Source organism: Pelmatolapia mariae, linkage group LG9 (assembly GCF_036321145.2).
Source record: "Pelmatolapia mariae isolate MD_Pm_ZW linkage group LG9, Pm_UMD_F_2, whole genome shotgun sequence".
Classification (NCBI taxonomy): domain Eukaryota; kingdom Metazoa; phylum Chordata; class Actinopteri; order Cichliformes; family Cichlidae; genus Pelmatolapia; species Pelmatolapia mariae.
In genome coordinates, this window is record NC_086235.1 from 3,412,419 (window position 1) to 3,437,127 (window position 24,709).

The 24,709-nt window shown below is 40.9% G+C and overlaps 1 protein-coding gene and 1 long non-coding RNA gene across 2 annotated transcripts in view; one reads left to right on the top strand and one right to left on the bottom strand.

Annotated features, from left to right (window-relative positions):
* LOC134634825 (zinc finger protein 224-like) overlaps window positions 1–24,709 on the bottom strand; it is a 212,177-nt gene that overhangs the window by 52,167 nt on the left and 135,301 nt on the right. The gene's annotated exons all lie outside the window — the stretch shown is intronic.
* Window positions 15,621–18,725, top strand: LOC135933559 (uncharacterized). The gene is made up of 3 exons (XR_010573807.1): window positions 15,621–15,792; window positions 17,229–17,323; window positions 18,661–18,725. It is a non-coding gene; the product is annotated as an uncharacterized LOC135933559 (long non-coding RNA).

Genomic DNA, 24,709 nt, shown 5'->3' on the forward strand with positions numbered 1-24,709 from the left:
GCCACGCCGCATTGAAGCAGTCATTTCTGCAAAAGGATTCCCGACCAAGTATTGAGTGCATAACTGAACATAATTATTTGAAGGTTGACTTTTTTTGTGTTAAAAACACTTTTCTTTTATTGGTCGGATGAAATATGCTAATTTTTTGAGACAGGAATTTTGGGTTTTCATGAGTTATGTATGCCAAAATCATCAATATTAAAACAATGAAAGGCTTGAACTACTTCAGTTGTGTGTAATGAATCTAAAATATATGAAAGTCTGATGTTTATCAGTACATTACAGGAAATAATGAACTTTATCACAATATGCCAATTTTTTGAGAAGGACCTGTAGAGTTCCCTCGTTCATTGCTTTAAAGCTGGCTATTTAAAGCTGGCTTCAAATAGCCAGCTTTATTTTTTACAATTATTTTAGATGTTTTAAGGCTTTAAAACCCTTCACTACACACTTTATACATCTTTCTTAGACAGGCATGAACAGTTTCACACTTTTCTCTCTTGTTTAAACTCTCAAAGTTCAAACCTTCGTAAAAAAAAAAGGAGAAAAGTCCATTACAGAATGAAACCAAAGATCAAAACCTGTTTTCAGTCCCAAACATTTATTTGACAAATAAACATACAGTATATTTGTTTTCCTATAAATAATAATGATAGATTTTAGAACTAATTAATTTAACTTTAAGCTTAATTGCTTAATTTAATTTTAATGCACCTCATAATCCGGTATGGTAAAAAAAAACAGCAACAAAAAACAACAAAACGGTAGTGTCTACCTTCCTTTAGCATGTCCAGAAGTCCAACTTTTTGTGCGATGGTTAGCATCTTCCTCTTCCTTTTGGGTGCTACCGCAGGCGCTTTTTTAATGGTGCAAAATGTTTCGTCGACATTGTTGTTTGTTGGCGAGAACATTTTACAAACATACAGCACAGCACTTCAGAGTCACACTGCTAGTGATCGATGTAGTGATTCTGTACTGTACAGGAGAGCACGGCACGGCATGGGGGAGATGACAATGATCTACGCTGATCGGGATGCAGAACACAATGCGCTTTAAAAAAAACAAGCATGCAAAATTGCACAAAAAGAAACCATGAAACAGCGAAGCTGCAAAAGGTGAACGGCATTATAGCGAGGGACCACTGTAATTGTGAAGATAAGTCACAACATACCCTTCGTGGATACTAATATATGGAGAGCCTTACCCGCAATCATTCATGTATTTTTTTCATGGTTTCTTGACATGCTGTGTAGGTGTGATATCAACATAAAGGGGAAACATCTTTGACTATTGTTCACTTGTAGTTTGAATGCTGGACATTTGCCTGTTTAGAACATAAGAACTGTCACTATACAGAGATGTGTTTCTGATTTTGTAATGCAGTTCTGCTTGTGTTGAGTGATGTAAACAAACAATTGATCTACGCTCCTCAAACATCAAAATTAATCATTTGATTTTTTTTTATGACACAGCAATGGTGAGTCTTGATGCATTCTCAATCATCCAGGAAAGTAAATCTCCAAAAGTTGATTCTTACTCTCACTCATCCAAGTGACTTCTTCAGTCTCAGCTGATTGCAGGTTTCCCCAAACCTTATAAACAGTACATTTGCATAATAACTGAAACCAGCCCACTGAAAGAACAATGGGGGCTGGGAGGTCAATTCCTTAATCATAATTATGCAAATTCTCATGACCATTGATCAACAACCACTGACCAAAACCCACTGATCAAAGACCACTGATCAATGGCCATGAGTACCATTCACAGAGAGTTGTGCACAAACATGGGTGTGCCATGGGCTCCCCAGTTTCACCCATCGTGGCCAATTTGTACATGGAAGAAGTGGAAAAGAGGGCTTTGCTATCCTACCCTGGAACACCACCAAGCCATTGGTTCAGATATGTGGATGACACCTGGGTGAAAATCAAATCTCAGGACGTACTACATTTCACGGATCACATTAACTCGGTGGACCGACACATCAAATTGACCAGGGAGGATATAAAAAGTGGCAGGTTAGCCTTCTTACTGTGAGATTTCCATCAGTAATGGGGGACATCTAAAAGCTGACGTGTACCGTAAACCTACACATACGGATCAGTATCTGAGGTTTGACTCTCATCATCCACTGGAGCACAAACTGGGTGTCATCAGGACGCTACAACACAGAGCGAACACCATCCCCACAGACACAGCGGCCAGGGAGGTAGAAGAACATCAAGAAGGCCCTGAGTCAATGTGGTTATCCCAGCTGGACTTTTGTCAAAGCTGGAAAGACACCTAAAGAAAGCTCCAGCCGATCCAGGAGAGAAGGACAACCGCTGCCCAAGCAAAAACCTGTAGTGATCCCATATGTGTCAGGAGTATCGGAGCAGTTGAGACGCATTTTTTCTAAACACCGGGTCTCTGTGGCTTTTAAATCCCAAAACACGCTGCGCCAAGAACTGGTCCACCCCAAGGATCGGGTCCCCCGACACAAACAGAGTAACATAGTGTACGCTGTTAAGTGCCAGGAGGATTGCCAGGATTTATACATCGGGGAAACCAAACAACCTGTGGCGAAGCGGATGGCACAACACAGAAGAGCTACCTCGTCAGGCCAGGACTCTGCAGTCTATTTACACCTACAGGCCAGTGGACCCTCTTTCAATGATGAGGATGTACACATCCTGGACAGGGAAGAACGCTGGTTTGAGGGCAGAGTCAAGGAGGCCGTTTACGTGAAAAGGGAAAGACCATCTCTGAATCGAGGAGGGGGCCTAAGGGTACATCTGTCACCATCTTACAATGCTGTGATTGCAGCCATTCCCCAACTCTCTGTGAATGGTACTCATGGCCATTGATCAGTGTTCTTTGATCAGTGGGTTTTGGTCAGTGATTGTTGATCAATGGTCATGGGAATTTGCATAATTATGATTAAGGAACTGACCTCCCAGCCCATTGTTCCTTCAGTGGGCTGGTTTCAGTCATTATGCAAAATGTACTGTTTATAAGGTTTGGGGAAACCTGCAGTCAGTTGAGAAGAAGTCACTTGGATGAGTGACGAAACGTTTCTCCCACAAAACGCTACGTCCAGATGAACAGATTCAACTTTTGGAGAAGCAATGGTGAGTGTTCCTACGCGCTGCTCTTTGTAACGTAACATAATCTTTCCGTTTTCGTATTTTGGACATGATTTTGGAGTCCACCTTAGCAGTAGCAATTTTACCGCAAAATAAAGCTACCGGAAATATACAACCCTACATCCGGTCTTAAAACAGGAGGTTAGCATCTTCTCGTGCACGCCAAGTGTTCTCAGTCACGTGATCGCAAAGCAACAAACCACAGCAGAGCAGGGAAAGAGGGCGGAGCAAAGTGTGTGCGCAGGAGAGGAGTCGGTCAGAGAGAGCTGCTTTTTCATGAAACGGGAGTAAAGTAGTGAACTTAGAAGAGAGAAACAAACTAAAGTATCAATCATTTACCACTACCAACGTTTGGATCGATACCTGCATCGATCTGCCCACCCTTGTCTCCTGGATCGTAGCTGAGATCAGCGTGAACCACGTGGGTCTCTGCTCCCTGATCTGTTTGCTGTGTTTGGAAAGAGTTCCAGCTTCATCACGGAGTTTCTCTCGGTTTGTGGGCTCATCTAAAGGTAAGCACCGAGCTAACTTTACTGTGAGTTCAGTTCATGTTGAGTTTAGCTCCTGAATGAGGTCTTCTGCTGCTCTCCTCGGTGTCTGTTCACAGTTTATTGTGAATTTGTGTATTTTTGGTTTTCTCTGAAGAAAACAGAAGTTTTGTTCACTTGTGGTTTATGATAGAGTCTGATTCAGCTACTTTACCTTACCATAATTTATTTATATAGCTAATTTTTCAAAACTCGTAGTGGATTAAGAAATAAAATAGTGAAAAATACTAGTATCCCGAAGACACTTGTGTTTTTAAGCCAGTCGGCACCCATATGTAATATGCGTAAGGAAAGTGCAACTGGATTGTACGTTATGATGGTCTCTGCTGAAGATAATATTATTATTAAGTAATGCGGCTGCTTCACTTAGGCTACTAGCAGGTTTCTGAGTAGATATCTGTGTAGTGGTTTGAAATGTACCACTTTTTCTTTCAGTTTCCTTGTCAGGAAACAACTTCCTGTTCAGCTGAAATGAAAGCAGATATCAATTCATTAACGGATTCCACACAAAGACGGAAACACAGAGCGACCCGACGCATCAGAATCAGCTTTGTCTTTCTCGGCTTTCTCACCCGACGGCCCGCAGACGGACACGCTGTCGGAGCTCACCGAGCCCACCTTCCGCGCTGTGTTTACGTCTTTTTGCGCTGATTCTGAGCTGCAGGTTTTGTCTCTCTCCAACCAAAATTCACAGAGCCAGGAGCAAAAGAAGCAGCAAACTGCGCTTCACATTTGATCAATGTCGTCATGAATTCCCTCTGACTTTTGCTGTTTTGCTTCCACCACGATAAAAATCACACTTCATACACAGCTCTCTGTGTGTACTTCAAGAACAGTTTCCCGTCTCAAATCTGTTTTCTGCATTATTCATTCGCTTATTACCCACCAGTCTACCGTTGTTTACAGCGCTGTCTTTTTCTTTTTTCACTTAAATGACCTCGGACAAGAAAGCCTAATTTCTGCTGTTCAATACTGAAGAAATGTAAACTTCTTAAAATTATGCAAAATTGCAGAATATAGTCAGAATTTCTGACTGTCTGAGGCTAAATTGAATTGAATCAGGACTTTGAGAACCTGAATCGAATGGATTATAGAAATCAGTGATGATACCCAGCCCTAGTGAGCAGCCTAGGCCTGACAGAAGTGGATGTAGCTGTGGGTAATAAGAAAAGATGAAAAGAACTATTGATAACTTTTTTGTTAAGGCCTGATCCGTGTGAAATTCATAGCCAGTGCTCTGACACGGTGCCATCAATCTTTGAATGCTGAAAAAGCAGCAGTGTATCCAGAAAACACATTATATGCTGCAATAAATGCACTGCCCAAGTGTCCCCTCCCCCCACTGCCTTTCAGCAGCATGCAGCAGCAAACAGGTCGTCAGGCCAAGATGATGATGAAGTTTAACATTTTCTACAATATTGACAAAGCACTTTAAGTACAAGATTGTTAGTTAATAATTTAGAAATGAATATTGTCTGTATGGACTTCCCCCCCAAAGAAAGTGCACATGTAAAACTGCGGTGTTAAGCAATGGGGTTGAAAAATTTGAGTGCGCCTAACTTTTGTGCCAGTACGCCTAAATTTTTAAAGTTAGGCATACCGGTGCGCCCATGGTAAAAAGTTAGTCTAGAGCCCTGTTTTGAGACGAAACATCAAAACACCTTCAAGGATGAGGCAAAGAAAGTTGAATTAATTACACGTGCTGTGTCAAGATATGAGAAACAAGCAAGTACTCTAAAAGTTTTTACAGCTGCAAAACATCATGGAACTGAAGCAAGTTATCATATTGCACACTGTATTGCTAAACATGGAAAGCCGTTTACAGACGGAGAATTTGTTAAGGAGGCTTTTGCTCAAGCTCAGAAGTGTTATTTAATGGGCTTCCAAACAAAGATGCAATTAAAGCAAGGATACAAGACATACCTGCATCAGCCAGAACTGTGGAACAACGCATCCAGGAAATGGGTGACAATGTCAGAGCCCAACAAACAGCTGCTTTGAAAGAAGCCCAGGTGTTTAGTGTAGCTTTGGACGAAAGCGTTGATATCAATGACGTTCCACGTTTGGCTGTTCTGGTAAGATACTGTGATGTGGCAGTACAAGAGGAACTCTTCTGTTTAACCCCGATGCCTGAAACAACGCGAGGTGAGGATATTGCTTCAATACAACACTTGGGCACATATATGCAGGAGTTTTTGTAGCTGTTTTGATCTCGCTCTCTCTCTTAACCGATCAAATCTTGCTGTGGTAGCAGCTTTAAACTCGGTATGACCCAGGTTGATAGAGGGTGCCCAGTCTGGATCGCACTCCAGCATTTTGTAGGCTGGTTTTCCTACAAAACACAACAAACATTAGACCGCAAAGCCACAGTGAACAAAGCAGCATTGCGCAACGAATTCAATTCAAATCAATATAAGACTTATTTGTAACCTACATCAACAATTATGTTATGATAACTACAACAGAAGACTTACCTTTGTGGAAATGCTTGGAGCAGACTAACATGTGAGCTGGAGTGTTCTGGAACGTTATATTTGGTCTTCGAATGGCTGCAATCCAGGCCATCCGTTGGCTCTTTGTTACCTCGGAAACATGGCTTGAACAATTTGTCTTCCACGATGTAATCCGATAAAATCGATCTCTTACCCGTCGGCTTCCCGTGGCTGTCATGCGACCGGCTATTGCAGTTAATAATACAACAGCTTCTTGCCATTTTTTGTGTTTCTTTTTATCGCTGTGTGACTGTTCATGTGAAAGCCTGCGTGCGCTAGTACCGCTTGCCACTCGTTCCCAGAATCCTTTGCGGTTTTACCCTGGAAATGACGTCACATTTTCAATCTCTATATACAGGGTGTAGCATCCCCTGGGTAAAGGTGGTGGTATGCAGGGCGCTCAGTGGCTTTTTCAAGTTCTTGTAGGCAGCTGATGACTTTCTTTTTGTAGTTGCTTCTGGGGTTTCACCTTGAAGTTTCATAGGTATTGTTGTCACTGAGGAGTGTAGTAATGTTTATTTGCTCTGCTTCTTCTTGTCAGGGATAAAATACATATCTATGGGCGATCGTGGCTCAAGAGTTGGGAGTTCGCCTTGTAATCGGAAGGTTACCGGTTCGAGCCCTGGCTTGGACAGTCTCGGTCGTTGTGTCCTTGGGCAAGACACTTGACCCGTTGCCTACTGGTGGTGGTCAGAGAGCCCGGTGGCGCCAGTGTCCGGCAGCCTCGCCTCTGTCAGTGCGCCCCAGGGTGGCTGTGGCTACAACATAGCTTGCCATCACCAGTGTGTGAATGTGTGTGTGAATGGGTGAATGACTGGTTGTGTAAAGCGCTTTGGGGTCCTTAGGGACTAGAAAAGCGCTATATAAATACAGGCCATTTACCATTTTTATTTACCATCTATACTTTTTGTGTCCCAGCTGAGTAACAAGAGGAGAAGAGTCTGGTGGAGCAGCAGAGGAACAATTTCAGCCATTTGGACTCAGCTCAGCCACTACAGAGGAAACAATGTCTTCAACACAAAAGGTGAGAAAAATATCACAGTTACACTGTTATTGAAACTGTGTGCACAGCTGGTTGTTAACAACAGCTTTATCTTTTCCATCCTGGGCTCCTCCATACATACAGAATCTACATTCACAAACAAAAACCACAGAAGTTACAAGAAAATACAAAGATCATATTTTATCAGCACACATTTAAACAACAATATCATCAGTTGAACTCAGGTTTTCATGAAGTAAAAGTTTTTCACCTGTGACCAATATTTCTTCAATTATGTCATTTTCATTGCAATTCTCATTGTAGCTCATCATTGTAGTGTGAAACTATTACCAGAAGGTGGTGGTAACACACCTACAACGTGTTTGTTGACATCTTTTATTCCACTAATGGAGGCAGTTTCAGTTTGTTCCACGACTGCATTTCACTCACTGCCTCTGTTTGTATCTCTGTCACTGCAGGACCAACATGGAGCGAGAAGTCAGCGCTCTCAGGAGGCCGACAAACCTCACAGAAGAAAGGGAGAGAAAAAATACAGCTGTGAGGAGTGTGGGAAGGATTTTAATCACAGTAGCCACTTACGACGTCATCAAGTTACTCACTCTGGCATTAAAGCGTACAGCTGTGATGAATGTGGACAGTCTTTTAACGATCCTGGAAACTTAAAAACACACCAACTCATCCACAGTGGAATTAAAGCATACAGCTGTGAGTCGTGTGGAAAGTCTTTTACCCAGACTGGAAACTTAAAAACACACCAACTCACCCACAGTGGAGTTAAAGCGTACAGCTGTGATAAGTGTGGTAAAACATTTGCTCGTAATACCCACTTACAAAGTCATCAAGTTACCCACTCTGGAATTAAGGCGTACAGCTGCGACATTTGTGGAAAAACCTTCCGCTGGCTAGTCAGCAGAAATATCCACCAACGCATTCACACTGGCAATGATGTTTGGCTCTGTGATCAGTGTGACAAACGTTTTGTGGCATACAAAGACTTACAGCGGCACATGTTTACCCACACTGAGGAGAGACCTTGCAAATGTGACCTGTGTGAAAAGGCTTTTAAAACTCCACGTTCCCTGAGAGCACACCAACAGATCCACACCAGAAAGAGACTCTACAAGTGCAGTTACTGTGAGGTATGTATTTATATTTTTACACTTTCAGTTATTTTGAAACAGTGGTTCCGAAACTTTTTTTGCTAGCCCCCCCTTTGTTTTACCAGAAAAATGTTCGCAGGTGAAGCCAAAGGGAAGATATGCTTCACCATATTTTCTAGTCTTTGGCTTAGAATGAAGTTGGTTTGGAAACATATTCAGCGATGCTTCATCTGCTGCTTTGCGTTTCTGTGGCCGCCCCGTGCTAGCAGTGTCCAAGCGTTTTGTTTTTTTCCTTTTCATACCGCGCCCCCCCCTGCCATGGCTCTGCGCCCGCTCTAGGGGGCGGGCCCCACACTTTGGGAAGGTCTGTTTTGAAGTATTATGTGAGACATGAAAAGTTCATGTGCGGAATATTGGGTCAAATCTGCTACAGATCAAATGAAACTTTCCTGATGTTGGAAAAAAGTTTTCCATTTCCATCCATTCCATTCACACTCCAATGGATGCATCAGAGAGCAGCTTGGGGTTAGCATCTTTTGGCATGCAGAGTAGAGCATCCAGGGGTTTAACCACCAATCTTCCTATTAAGTAGATTACCTACAAATGAGGAGTCGTTTTCGCCCAGTAAGCTGAGTGTTATAATGTAAAAAGTAAAATGTGGACATTGGCAGAGATGCTCTTTATTTCAGGCGACGTTCAGGATAAAGATGTTGAAGGAAATCCTGACTTACACTGTCTTTGTGTCTTTGTTTAGAAGCAGAGCGACACAGATGGATCCAGTTCTCAACCCTGTCGTCACTGTGGTGGTGGGAAAGAGTTTCGCTGTGACCTTTGTGGAAAAACTTTCAAGCATCAAGAGAACCTAAAAGTACATCAACGCAGACACACTGGAGACAAAATGAACTACTGCAAAGAATGTGGGAAAGGCTTTCCAACATCAAGTGAATTAAAAAATCATGAGCTCTTCCACAGTGGGGTTAAAAAGCACGTCTGTGACCAGTGTGGGTCATCCTTCACCACTGCAGGTGACCTTAAAAAGCATAAGGTAGTGCACACACGTGAGAAACCATACAAGTGCAGACACTGTGACAAAAGTTTCTCATTGTCAGGTAATCGTAACAAACATGAACGTACACACATTGAAGGGAACTTCAGCTGTGACCAGTGTGACAAGAGCTTCAAGAATCTCAGTTCATACTCCAAACACAAACGATCCCACGCTGTAAATAAACTGTTTCACTGTTACCAATGTGCAAAAACATTCACTGCATTATCTGCTCTGCACAAACATCAGCGTGATCATGACAATGGCTGAAATCGTTCCTATCATCATAATGAATCTGAAGAGACAGACAGTTCTGTTGCATTTGAGAAGTTTGATGTGAAAGCTGCTGTAATTTCTGCTGAAGTCCCTCATCTGTTATACATCAGGTTTCTCCCAATTTTTCTTGTTTTCTTTTTACAGTAGTATTTAGTAGTAGTAATAATAATAGTAGTAGAAGTAGTATAATTAAAGAAATGTCTGACTGATCTATTAATTGGTTATGTATCACAGGCTTTCAAGCTGTAAATAGTTAATAAGCTTAATAAGTTTTTAAGCTCAGCTTAAAAACATTGGCTTCCTTTCATTGGTTCCCTGTTAAATCCAATATAGAATCTAAATTCCTGCTCCTAACATACAAGGTCTTGAATAATCAGGCCCCGTCTTATCTTAATAACCTTATAGTACCATAGTCAAAGGAGTTAGCAAAGAAAAGCGTCTGGACTTCTTAAAGTTGCTTGAAGACGTTTCACCTCTCATCCGAGAAGCTTCTTCAGTTCTAATGTCAAATGGCCGAGAGTCCCAGATTTATACCCAGTGGGAGTATCCCCCCAAAGAGGGACAAAGGACCCCCTGGTGATCCTCTAATCACATGAGCCAAGGTGTGAAAGCGGGTGTGGGACCTAATCAGCCAGGGTTTCGGGTGAGCTCATTGTGCAAATTTTCAAATGTATATCGTGATAAATATTGTTGGTCATATCGCCCTGCTCTAATGTACACTGACACAGACATACACTCAATGTGATGATTCATGTGCTATGTACTGAGGTGTTTTTTCTGTTCTCAAACTGATCTCCCTTTAACTGCTCAGTCTGGGTGGAGTTCTTTTTTCTCCTCATCTTTCCTCATATTGTGTCCTCATATTCCTCATATCCTGTCTTCTCCAAGTGATGTCTGTGTATAATGTAATGGTCGGAAGGGTAAGATGGTGCTGGATGCCGGCAGCAAGCAAGCAAGCACTCAGTCAGTCAGTTAGTCAGTCAATAAATCAATCAACAAATCAATTGATCAAAATGAAAAATAAGCACTGAGAAAGCACTATAACATGTTAAATCTAAGATTTGAGAATGGTTGATATTTTGGTCCCATAGGACTTTTTTTAGATAAGTTAATTCCCCTTTCCAGGTTGCACAAAAAGTCTTCCAATGATGGATATTGCAGGGCTGTACTTAATTTTATTACCACTTTATTTTAATAGTACTTATATTGTTTGTCAATGTTTACTTGTATGAATTCTCCAAGCAATTTCATTTTTTATTTATATTTGTTTATGTTAAGGTAACATAAAAAGTGTTTCATTTTGATGTTACAGAGAGTATTTTGGATGAGTATTTTTAAAATCAAAGTATTCAATAAGCAGGGCTGCACATAAGTGGCCCGCAGGTGCGCATTCACTGTCAAAATAAAAGACGCGCACCAGATAAGAAGTTGGAACGGTCTTCCCAACCAGGCTGTTGCTTGACAGGGAAGACCTCCACTGTCTTTCTCCAGGAATCATCTGGCGCTGGCCTGCTTGGGAGTTTTGTTCTTCAAAGCAGGACAGTCAGGAGAATGACTGAAACCAGCCCCCATTGTTCCTTCAGTGGGCTGGTTTCAGTCATTATGCAAATGTACTGTTTATAAGATTGGGGAAACCTGCAGTCAGCTGAGACTGAAGAAGTCACTTGGTTTCTCCCATGTTTCTCAAACGTTTCTCCCACAAAACACTACATCCAGATGAACAGAATGAACTTTTGGAGGGCTAAGCAACAGTCTCTGTTTTTGCTACCTAAGATAAGATATAAGATAAGATAAGACTTTATTGATCCCACGACCGGGAAATTTTTGCGTTACCTCAGCTCAGGTACAGATATCAGAAGGAAATACAAAAATACAAATAAGTACAATCAATGACAAAAAAAGTAAGACAATACACTATATACAATGGTAGCATACACAGTATGTGATTATGGATATGGTTGGAAATATGCAAGACATAAACTATATTGCTTGACATAACTATTGTACCACTACTATTCCTATGTATAGACATGTACACACAGAGATGTACACACTAAACATACATATGTATACATATACATACATATATACCTGCACATGTCCATACACATGGAAGGTCCATTATGCATGAAGTGGTGACCGTGGATGTTCACAGTGTCCAGTGACTTATGACATCGTGACTGAGGAGTTATAGAGTCTAACTGCTGTTGGGATGAATGATCTGCGAAAGCGCTCCTTCCTGCAGCGAGGGTGTTTCAGTCTCTGACTAAAGGAGCTGCTCAGCCCACTCACATACTCATGCAGTGGGTGATGTGGGTTGTTCATGATGGATGTCAGCTTTATTAACATTCTCCTCTCGCCAACCACCTCCACAGACTCCAGGGGACATCCCAGCATGGAGCTAGACCTCCGCACCAGTTTGTCAATCCTGCTCCTGCTCCTGTCCCTGTCCGTGCATCCACTCCCCCAGCAGGCCACTGCATAGAAAAGGGCAGATGCTACCACAGTGTCATAGAATGTCCTTAATAAAGTCCTGCAGACTCCGAAGGACCTCAGTCTCCTCAGCAGGTGGAGTCGACTCTGGCCCTTCTTATACAGAATGTCTGTATTTGTAGTCCAGTCCAGTTTATTGTTGAGGTGAACACCCAGGTACTTATAAGAGTCCACTATCTCAATGTCTTTCCCTTGGATGCTCACCGGTGTTGTAGGAGGTGACTTCCTCCTGAAGTCTATGATCATCTCCTTTGTCTTGCCGGCGTTGATTTGGAGTACGTTGGTCTCACACCAGCCAACAAAGTCACTGATGACCCCCCTGTATTCCTGATCATTCCCGTCTGATACGCATCCAATGATGGCTGTATCATCTAAGAACTTCTGTAGATGGCAATCGTCCAAATTATAACAGAAGTCTGAAATGTAAAGGCTGAACAGGAAAGGTGAGAGAACCGTGCCCTGTGGTGCCCCCGTGCTGCAGATTATCACCTCGGACACACAGTCATGGAGCCTCACATACTGTGGCCTGTTGGTAAGGTAGTCGATGGTCCATGCAGTCAGCTGTTTGCCTACTCCGGCTCCCTCCAGCTTCCCTCTCAGTAGTCCAGGTTGGATGGTGTTGAAAGCACTGGAGAAGTCAAAAAACGTGATCCTCACAGTGCTCCCCGCCTGCTCTAGGTGACAGAGGGATCGGTGTAACAGGTAGATGTTACACCTACCTGTGGGGCGATCGTGACTCAAGAGTTGGGAGTTCGCCTTGTAATCGGAAGGTTGCCGGTTCAAGCCCCGGCTTGGACAGTCTCGGTCGTTGTGTCCTTGGGCAAGACACTTGACCCGTTGCCTACTGGTGGTGGTCAGAGGGACCGGTGGCGCCAGTGTCCGGCAGCCTCGCCTCTGACAGTGCGCCCCAGGGTGGCTGTGGCTACAATGGTGATGGCAAGCTACAGTGTAGCTACAGTGCCATCAAATCATTCTGTAGTCTGTAATTTCCAAATGAAAGTATCAGAATAAGCATTCAAAGCTTGGTGGATGGTTATATCCTGTTCTTCCAAAACTAAATGATGTCAGCCCATTTGATCTTTAAAATCTTCAATATGAACTAAAGCCACCAACAGTATGTGAAACAACAACTGATGTGACTTTATATCCAAGAAAAAGATGAAAACCCTAGCTGATCTGGGTCTGGGCTGTACTTCTGTGTAATACCACAGGTTGATCTTTTTTGGTTTTATTGGCTCTATTATGTCAGTTTTCCTCTCTGTCCTGGTCTGGATGCTCGTCTGTAAAGAAGTAAACTCAGATTGTTCAGTGGTCTCTAGCAGCTGGTTGGTGAGTCGGCACTTTTTTGCAGCATGCAGTTGTGCCTCTAATGGTTCCACTTATAGGTGACCATGTAGGTTTATAGTCCTTAAGATCTTTAAACAGACAGAGAGCTTCCTGGATTCACTGATTTTATTTGAGTTGTTCTTGGGAAGTTTGTTTAACCTGTAAAACATTTTATTGTTTGCCTTTTTTCAGTGTTTTATTTGTTCCTCTGTAAGTTGGTTTGGCTGAGATTAAAGTTATAGTTTTAGTAGTATAGTTTATAAAGTTATAGTATAGTTTATAAATGCAATCCATTATTATTATTAGTCCAATGTCCTGTTATATTTTACATAGAAAGAACAGACGACCAAGTTTATTAAACTCCACAGAGACAATCTGCAAAGTTCATTAACAGTTCAATTGTCATGGTCCGGGTGAGTGCGGGGTTTTTCCACTCTGCTGGGCTCCACCTTCAGGCAGAGACACCAATCAGCTTTCACACCTGATTCCAATCAAGTCACCAGCATATAAGACCAGCGCTCACAACAGACCTCTGCCAGATCTACTGCTAACTCACGTTAGAGCTAGGCCGCTAAGCCCTTGTGAGAGCCCCTTAACAGTTGCATTTCTCCTCACCGTGTTTTCTTTGTCATAGGACCCACATGGCCGTCACGCTTCACAAGCTGAACTACACACATCTCCGCCTGGACGCTGGTTCTGTCATCTGGTTGCTTCCTTTTCATCATAAGACTCCACCTGCCTGCCTCCCTGCCAGGTCCCTTGCTCCAAGTATATTCTGGACACTCCTCACCCGGACCCCCTTGGACACCCCCTCCTCGCATGACACTTTCACCTGCAACATGTAAGTGTGACTGCCTGTCTCTTCTCATTATAGTGACTGTGTACCTCCACCCAAGCCGCTGTCCCTTTTTCCACCTAGTCATAGCACTCAGTTTCATGTTCATAGTTTGGCCTCATAGTTCTCAGTTCACAGCTTTCACAGTTCATAGCATTCTCCGTTCATAGCATTCATAGTTTCCTGCTTTGTAATTTAACTAGGCACTGTAAATAAAGCACTGTGTTCATGCCCGTTTTGCCTCCCTCTGTGTCTGCATTTGAGTCCACACCCACAGCCTTGCCCTCTCGGCCGTAACACCAATAAACTATAATCTTTTCTTTATTTTTAGTTAGCACATACCTTAAACACTTCAAGCTATAAACTAATGATAGTTATATAAGAGCAGATGCATGCTGGTGCAATAAGCTGTACATTGTACGTCCAATGGACGCATGATCTGAATAGTCGACTAAGCGCAAAAATAATCGGTGACCATCGACCGATTATTGACCGATTAAATTCGGTGACCGATTAAAATCGGTTTGGAAGATAATTGAACAAATATTTAAAACATAATCTGATCAATTTTGGACCAGTCTACAGGATCTCCATATTTTAGACTTGATGGATAGCATTAACAACCTGCTGGCTGCAAATAAACATGTTCAGTTCCACATGATTATTATCAGACAAAAAGAAAACATATTACTGATACAGAAATAGTTTTCTATATGCAATCACTGCAAAAAGAGCAGCCTTACCTAATGTCCATCATACTGTTACTCATTTTATTCATTTTTTTCAAAATCTAGTTGGTCTTATTATGGCGTGTAGCCTTCAGTAATGGTAATAAATCACACCGCAATAGTACATTCACGTAGTTGTAAAAACCATGACAATATATTAAGTAATCCAAAGTATTCAGAATACGTTACTCTCATTGAGTAACTTAACGGAATACATTACAAAATACATTTTGGGGCACGTAATCGGTAGTGGAATACATTTTAAAAGTAACCTTCCCAACATTGTGCAGAGTTCTTACTACACGATCGTTTGCAAACATCTCATTGCAAAGTCTTACACCTGGAATATCAGTTTGTTCCTGATGGCTGTCAGATTCTCCACTCATTTAGCCAAGATTCTGTTCAATTGTGTTATAATCAAATCATCTTTCCCCGATATAATGTTCAGTTATATATGTTCAGTTCGATATAATGTCGACTCATCTAATTTACAGGTCAGTGTTGACAACATCACTCTCTGTGAGCAGAGCAGGAAGAAGGGGCGTGTGTGCAGGAGAGGAGTCGAGCAGAGAGAGCTGCTTTTACATGAAACGGGAGTAATGCAGTGAACTTAGAGGAGAGAAACAAACTAAAGTATCGATCATATACCACTACCAACGTTTGGATCGATATCTGCGTCGATCTGCCCACCCTTGTCTCCTGGATCGTAGCTGAGATCAGCGTGAACCACGTGGGTCTCTGCTCCCTGATCTGTTTCCTGTGTTTGGAAAGAGTTCCAGCTTCATCACGGAGTTTCTCTCGGTTTGTGGGCTCATCTAAAGGTAAGCACCGAGCTAACTTTACTGTGAGTTCAGTTCATGTTGAGTTTAGCTCCTGAATGAGGTCTTCTGCTGCTCTCCTCGGTGTCTGTTCACAGTTTATTGTGAACACGTTGAGAGAAGAGTGAGAGAGTGTTTGGAGAAAAACACCAACTAATCATTAGCTCAGCATGCTGGGAGAAGTTGGAGCAGAAAAGTCTTTTCATTGTCCCTGCAGCTGTTTTTCTGCATGCACCAAACCTCTACAGCCTCATTTCTATTTGAAGTGATAACAGGAAATCAGAGCGATCTGCTGCAGTATCAGGGTCACAATAAACTTTATTGTTCTGCTGCTGTGGATGAACACATGAGAGGAACTGAACTCCGACAAAGTCTCATTTTAATGAGTCTGGCTGCTGTAAAGTGATGCACAGGAAGATGTTAACAAAAACCAATGAAACAGATGAAAGTAAACAGTGTTCATATTTGAAAGCACAGAGAATAAAAATATATCGTGGTGGTTAATGTGCAGCTCTTGGTGATTTGGGAGAAGAAGAATGTGTGAGGACTAGAAAAGTTGTACAAAACCTTTGCCATCAAATGCTATGTGGACTGTAATATTAGATTACTTTGATAGTTAATTGCATACTGACTGATCTAAAATAAAACAAGTAGAAAAGTTATAAATTGACATGGTTGAGAGTTGTTTGTGCAGAGTTAGTGGAAGGCCGCATGCAGGAATGAGGGAGTGTAAGTAGGGCAAGGTCAAATAACAGCAGCTCTCACAGACAGCCTTATCAGTCCACTGCTTCACTGTCTTCACAAACACTTTAGAGAGTTTTAGTTTGTGCCTGTTTGCAGGGATCAAGTGAACCATGACATGGTCTGAGAATCCTGGTGCAGTGTGAGATGATGACCCTCTTACTATCAGCTCACCTTCAGTTTCTTAGATGTTTTCTCCAGTTTGTGCACAAACTGCCATGAAGTTATAATGAAGCACCAAACTACAGTTACTCAATTTGTGGAGGTTCAGTAGTGCAGTTTATCACCACTGTTGTTAACTGGAGGCTGACACACTGACTGAAGACATTTAGTCTGAGTAGATTTGAACTTTCCTTCTTGATTATTTCCATCTTGCTTTGACTGCAGCTGTAACAACACTGATTCCAGCAGGATTTGTAAAAAGCATTTTGACAGACACACAAAGCTGGACAGCTTTTGTTCTGAGGGTTTGGAGAGAGTCTGTCTCTGTGTGTGTCTGCATTCACTTTGTTCCTCTAACAGAAAATCAATGTGCAGATGTTGATTCCTGCAGTGACTGTTGTTCTTCAGCCTGTAGAAACCATCCTGCAGCTGCTGGAACAAATAAATCTTCTAAATGTTGCTTTTCTCTGGTTTGTGTTTGCTCTGCTTCTTTTTGTCAGAGATCAAATACATATAAATATTCTTTTGTGTCCCAGCTGATCAGCAGGAGGAGAGTCTGACGGAGGAACATTTTCAGCCATTTGGACTCAGCTCAGCCACTACAGAGGAAACAATGAGCTCAACACAGACGGTGAGGAAGAAATGTTGAACCTGTGGTCAAGTTACAAGAAAATACAAAGATCACATTTTATCAGGACACTGAAATAAAATAAAATCAGCTGCACTCATCATTTTTCATACGATATTTTTTTTCCCCAATGAGGAATTCATTTTTTCATATTTTTACATTTTTATTTCTGTCACGGTTCTGGGTCTTTGTGACCCAGCGTTTTGAGTTTTACTTTTTGATGTTTACAGTTTAAGTTCATTCAGTTATCTAGGTTCATTTGTTATTCCCCTTGTGTCTTCTACCCCTGTGTTCTAGTCTCCTTCATGTGTTTCATGTCTGTGTGTCTTATGTTGTCAAGTTCATGTTCTCATGTAAACATCTCATTATGTTTCCTGTTTTATTTTGAAGAGGGTGTTACACTTCCCTTGTGTTCATGTCTTATGTTCACGTGTGTCAGCTGTTTCCCCATGTGTTCATACTTCCCTCATTAGCCTCATGTGTGTATTTAGTCCATGTGTTTTCAGTCATTCCTTGTCAGGTTGTCTGCTCGTCCACTCCATGTCTTCAGGAATCCGTGTCAGTTTATATTTCATGTTGTGTTTTTTTTTTTTTTTTTTTTTTTTTTTTTTTTCCATGCTTTTGTTTTAATTCATCCAGTTTAGGTTATTATTTAGCTTCACCCATGCCCCTTGTTTGTATTTATTAGTGATGGGTAGATGAGGCCTCCTGAAGCATTTCAGCACATTCCCCAAACTGTATCGATACTGTGTCGACACAGTGTTGCTGTTTTGCTCCATACTGACACCTGCCGGGCCTTAAATATCAATGCAGGCAACTTACTTGAGACTCACAACAGACACTGATTCAATGACCTAGTCATACTTGTATACACTGTAAGATATTGTACTTTCCATGGAATCATTTTATATCTTTTGGTGGTGGTCAGAAGGCCCGGTGGCACCAGTGTCCAGCAGCCTCGCTCTGTCAGTGCGCCCCAGGCAGCTGTGGCAGCTGTGTTAAAGCGACACACGCACCGATACAGGTTTCACTCTGTGAGCTTGATACATGCGCCGCTGCGTCAGTGTTGCTGGAACCATCACTAGTATTTATTTTGCCAGCCTTAATAAACTGCTCGTTTTCTGTTAATCCACATCACGTTTCATAGTTTTGGTGTGCACTTGAGTCCTGTTTCGCAACACATACAGTCTGCCCCAGCCAGACTGTGACAATTTCGGTTTTTTCCAAGACTGCATTTCACTCAATTCAATTCAATTCAATTTTATTTATATAGCGCCAAATCACAACAAAAGTCGCCTCAAGGCGACTCACTGCCTCCATTTGTATCTCTGTCACTGCAGGACCAACATGAAGCGAGAAGTCAGCGCTCTCAGGAGGCCGACAAACCTCACAGAAGAAAGGGGGAGAAAAAATACAGCTGTGAGGAGTGTGGGAAGGATTTTACTCGAAAGACTAACCTGAAACTTCATCAATTCATCCACACTGGAGTTAAGGCGTACAGCTGTGAGTTGTGTGGAAAGTCTTTTACCCAGCCTGGAAGTTTAAAAACACACCAACTCATCCACAATGGAGTTAAACCATACAGCTGTGATAAGTGTGGTAAAGCTTTTGCTGTCAGAGGCAACTTACGGCGTCATCAAGTTACCCACTCTGGAATTAAGGCTTACAGCTGTGACATTTGTGGGAAAACTTTTAACCAGCTAGGGTATCGAAATATTCACCAACGCATTCACACGGGACATGACGTTTACTGCTGTGATCAGTGTGGTAAACTATTTATAACGGATGCACAGTTACAGCAGCACATGTTTTCCCACACTGAGGAGAGACCTTATAAATGTGACCTCTGTAATAGGACTTTCAAATCTCCATATTCCCTGAGAAAACATCAAAAGATCCACACCAGAAAGAAACTCTACAAGTGCAGTTACTGTGAGGTATGTATTTATATTTTTATCTTGTTATTTTAGCCTGACTGTTTTGAACAACTGCTCATTCAGTTGTGTTAGCATGTTAGCAATTCTCCTGCATGTAAAGGCAGCGCTGGGTGAGTTTCAGCTCTTATTTCACTCTTTCATTGCTCAGCTTAGTTCTCCACACTCTGTACTCTCTGCTCGGTTCAGATGGTTTTCCTGCTGCTCTGCACAGTCAGCAACTCGCCCAGTCCTCCATGTGTCTGTGATGCTTTGTGAACCTCAATGTTCCATCCATGACCCGTTCAACCTGCAGTAGCTATTCTTTGAAATCTAAGTTCAGTGAGGCTAACTGCTTTGCTGAAGAAAACAGATGGTGGAGGCTGCCAGTATACCCTTCACACCATTTCTCTGCCTTTAAGGTGCAGGTAGCTGCTACAGTAATCTCCTGAACAATAGGTATCACCACTCAGACAACATCACCACATGGAGGTATAGAAAGAGAAGAAGTCAAAAGCAGAAGCAGATTTTTTTTTTTTTTTTTTTTTTTTTCCCCCCACAAAGTCCCAAGCTTTCAAACTGTTGCAACATCTCCCGCTATATCTGTATGTCTCTGAGCTTCTGTACTTCCATATCATTAAAATGGTCATTAAACAAAACAGAATAAAAATGTTGAAGGAATTCTCTGACTTACACTGTCTTTATGTCTTTGTTTAGACGCAGAGCGGCACAGATGGATCTACTTCTCAACCCTGTCATCACTGTGGTGGTGGGAAAGAGTTTCGCTGTGACCTTTGTGGAAAAACTTTAAGTAATCGAGAGAGCTTAAATCGACATCGACGTAGACACACTGGAGACAAAATGAACTACTGCAAAGAGTGTGGGAAAGGCTTCCCCACATCAAATGCTTTAAAAAAACACGAACTCTGTCACAATGGGGTTAAAAAGCACGTCTGTGACCAGTGTGGGTCATCTTTCAAAACTGCAGATGATCTTAAAGTGCATAAACGAGTCCACACAGGAGAGAAACCATACAAGTGCAGATACTGTGACACAAGCTTCTCACGGTCAGGTCATCGTAATGTTCATGAACGTACACACATTGAAGGGAACTTCAGCTGTGACGAGTGTGACAAAAGCTTCAAGAATTTCAGTTCATACTCCAAACACAAACGATCCCACGCTGTAAATAAACAGTTTCACTGTTACCAATGTGCAAAAACTTTCACTTCATTATCTGCTCTGTGCAAACATCAGCGTGATCATCAGAGGTGGGTAGAGTAGCCAAAAATTGTACTCAAACAATAGTAGCACTACCTCAACATAGTTTTACTCAAGTAAAAGTAAAACATAGCTGTCCAAGAAATTACTCAAGTAAGAGTAAGAAAGTATTTAGGAAAAAATGCTACTTGAGTACTGAGTAACTGATCATAATATCTGATTTAATGTTTAAAAATGAGATAACGAGATAGAGAAAATTATAAAGTTTAGTGGAACTTTTGGTAAAGACCAAAAAGAAAAAAAATGCATATAAATAACATAATTACATGATTAAAATACAAAATAATCAATCTAAGCAAAAACACCTTTCAAGTCATTATTAAACTTCTCCAAATAGCTCAACAGCAAATACAAAATAAGTAAAATAATACTCTGTTTTTATATAGTGAGAAAGAGGGATTATGCAAATGGATAACAAACAGCCATTAAAGTTCATCATACATCGAGAATAGCAGACAAATCAACAATACACCTCTTCCAATTAATGCCTAATTAATATTATTCTGAACACAGTCCAAAACATTCAATAAGCCACATCATTGTCTACTGTCCATCTACTGTTTACTATCATAACCAAGTGGCTAACAAAGGTAAACAGAATGCCCAAAAGGTTGATTCTGTTTATCTGGACGTAGCGTTTTCAGTTGGAGAAATGTTTCATCACTCATCCAAGTGACTTCTTCAGTCTCAGCTGACTGCAATCTTATAAATAGTAAATTTGCATAATGACTGAAAGAGCCCACTGAATGAACAATGGTCTCAGCAGACAGAATATCATGAAAACCGCAAACCTAATGTACAAACAAGAAGTCTCAGTGACATAACCAGTAGGTTTGCATCTGTCTCATGTATTTTTGCTTAAAACATGTTTATTGTTCATTCACTTAAGTTATTCACGCTGAGTAAAGTAGGCAGCATTTTTAGTCAGGAGTAGTGTAGTGATATTTCATAATAATACTACTTAAGTAAAAGTACAGTGTAGTAAAACTGGTGCGGTAAATGTAATTAGTTATTACCCACCTCTAGTAATCATGCAGGACTGAAATGATTGTTGGTGATTTCAGACTTCAGATGGAATCTCCTGTAAAGAGTGTCAACTGATGTCACACTTGGATTTGATGAGGTAGCTCTGATTTCTGGACCTGCAGTGAATAATTCTCAATGTTAAAGTTATGAAGCTGCAAAGTATTTCCCTCTTCCTGATTTTTGTTTGCCACAGTTAACTGCTAAAGATAATTAAAAAAAATGTTTTCATGTATTAAGGGAAAGGAAAAAATAGTATTTGGTCCCTTCTCCAAGCAGTTTGAATAAATCACCTTAAAGTTTAATTTTTCTTCTTTTTTCCCTTCACTGTGTTTCTTTCTGTTTCTGTTGTCTGTGTTCATTTGAAGGGCTTTCATGAGCTGCTTATGTACCTACAGGTACAAATAAACTCACCTGAACCTCAACTTACTGATGTTTGTTGATTAAATTAACCACATAGTAGTTCCTATTAGTTTTTATCTTTCTGACTTTTCTTATAGATTCTATGTCATGTCTATATCTGTGTAGACCTCGTCCATTTGGCTACACTGAGAGGGAACCTGTTAGGGTTTAAAATGAATAAATAAAGTTGTTTTTATTATTTGTATATACACAACTCAATGTGCTCACAAACGAGTTGGTCCTCGTCCATTGGGAGAATGGACATAAAAGCGCAGTGCATGCTTATATATCACATTAGATAAAGGATATTTTTCTGGACCAAAGGGAGTCCGAACAGAATGTCCCCAACTAGATAAATAGAATCAGTTTTAGGACAATATAACAATTATTAGTCTAGGCTAAGCAGGGAGGTATTTTATGTATTTTATTCCATGAAAAAGAGCAGATAAGAGGTCAGATGTGAGCAGATGAGCGAAGAGGAGGCTCCAAGGAAGATATTTCGAGCGCTCACAGAGTGAAAGTGTCACTGAGCTGAAACAGGAAATGTGGGAGGGTTTGAGTGAGCGTCAGAAAAGAAGAAGTGTTTTTCCATCTAGAGGGTTAGTGGTGGAACTACTGGTCACCATGCTCGGAGTCTTATAGAATCCATTTAATTCAGAGTGAGTGTGATATCTTGTATAAATGGCTGAATATATCAAGTAATTTGTGATTTTGCTCCATATTGTCTTCTGTTTTTCATTTTTAAATGATAGCTGTGTGCATTTGCATGTTATGAAAACAGGTGAAATAATCACATGATAAACACATAAATAAGTAGAAGCATATAACTGAGGTTTTTGTATTGAAGCCAGAAAGGCAAAAAACAATTTTTTTGCCTTTTGGCCAAATGTTTCTTAAGTTAAATTCTAAATTAAACTTTGTTTTTGCTAAATACTGAATTGAACTTTGTTTTACCTGATAAACAATTTGATGTTTCTGAAGAAAAATATTAAATCGACTCTTATTTTTTGTTTGGTATCAGTTAGTAGCTAACTCTCTCTCTCTTTGGTATTTGTTTTATGTTTATTCTTTGCAGTTTGTTCCTTCTATTGATTTGTTATCAGTTGTTATCAGTTAACAGCTATAGAGTTAACTGCTAATTTGTTTTGTTTTATTTTGTTTGTTTCTGATTTTCCTTTAAATTGATTTCTGATATCAGGAAACAGCTATGAAGCTGGTATCTCTTTCAGTGATTGTTTTGGAGCAGGTTTTTGAGCCAAACAGGCATTGGCACAAGCAGTGGCCTTTGCCTCACCAGACTCCATGACTGATTTTTGTTTCATGGATGTTTCTCAAAAAGAATTTTAAATGCCGTGTGTCTGTGAAGGTTCTCAGTCATCGAGGTCATCGTAGTCTAAGGAGCTTGAAAGAAAAGTGTCTGGACTTCTTAAGAACTGAAGAAGCTTCTCGGATGAGAGGTGAAACATCTTCAAGCAACTTAAAGAAGTCCAGACACTTTTCTTTCCAAGCTCCTTATACTGTAAATGCCGTGCTTTTTCAGTAAAAGGAGGGAGTAAAGCAGAAGATTGGATAACATGGAAAAAGGACAAGCAAAAATCAACCATTAAAAAAAATATACATCAAAAAAACATTTGAGACCATTAAAATCAACACGAGCCATGGAGTGGAGGCATTTTTTTTAATTAAGTGCAAAACATGACTGCAAAAGAAAGCAGTTAAGGACATCAGATTTAGATCAGATCTACAAAGTGAGCCGTTGGAGCATCCAGATCTCACCTTGTATACAAATCGATGTTGATACAGGGAAGAAATTTTGGTTAGTCAGAGCCATGATGGAGAGACATATGCAACACAAAGAAACATCACACAACCTTCCTTAGCTCAGGTGACAGAAATTCACCAAAGCACTAAAACTTTCAGAAGAAAAAGAGTGAACATCAATAGAGACTCAGCAGTTCATGTCGATGGACCACATTTGGTGATACAGAGTTTTTTGATAATAGCCAATACTCCAGTAAAACATAAAGAACAATTGGAAGAACTGATACAAGCTGCCCAAGGGAACTGGCAGTGATGATATGCAAAGGACATCAAAAGAACCAAACATGGAAGGCAAAAAGAAATGAGGATGTTTAAGGCAAAAGAGGAAAGGATGATATCAAGGATAAATGGTCACTCTGGCAGGGGAATTGCTATCATCATTGACAGAAGATGATATCAAAACAATGCAAAAAGAGGCAGGAGCCTACGAGATCAATTAATGGAATGACAAAAGGAGCAACACAGAATAGTGGACTCTGGAGAGCACATGATGGGAGTTTAGTTGACTATTTTTGTTAACTATTGTTAAAACAAGCACATGGTCCTTCACTTGAGAGCAGAAAATAGATTAAGAAGAACATGGAAGGTCTGTAAGTGGTGCCCACACATGGGAGATATGGTGGAAACCCATGTGACAGAAAGCAACACATTTAATGAACCCAACCCAAAGCAACTGTACCAGTGTTTCAAAGGGAAGTTTCCAATACTGGATGTCCCCTTTAAGGACATCGAAATGGATTTTTACAGACATGAGGAGCTGACCAGAGGACAACAAGAATACCAATATCTTTTTGTAATGGTGGACAGATTCACCAAATGGAAAGAAGACACAACCCAGTCATAAAATGGCTGAAAATGACTTATTAAGCCCAATTCAGGGTAATCCTTTCTGTGAAGACAAATGGCTGCTCTCACAGATAGGTCGAGTGCAGTAAACTTGTAATTCCAA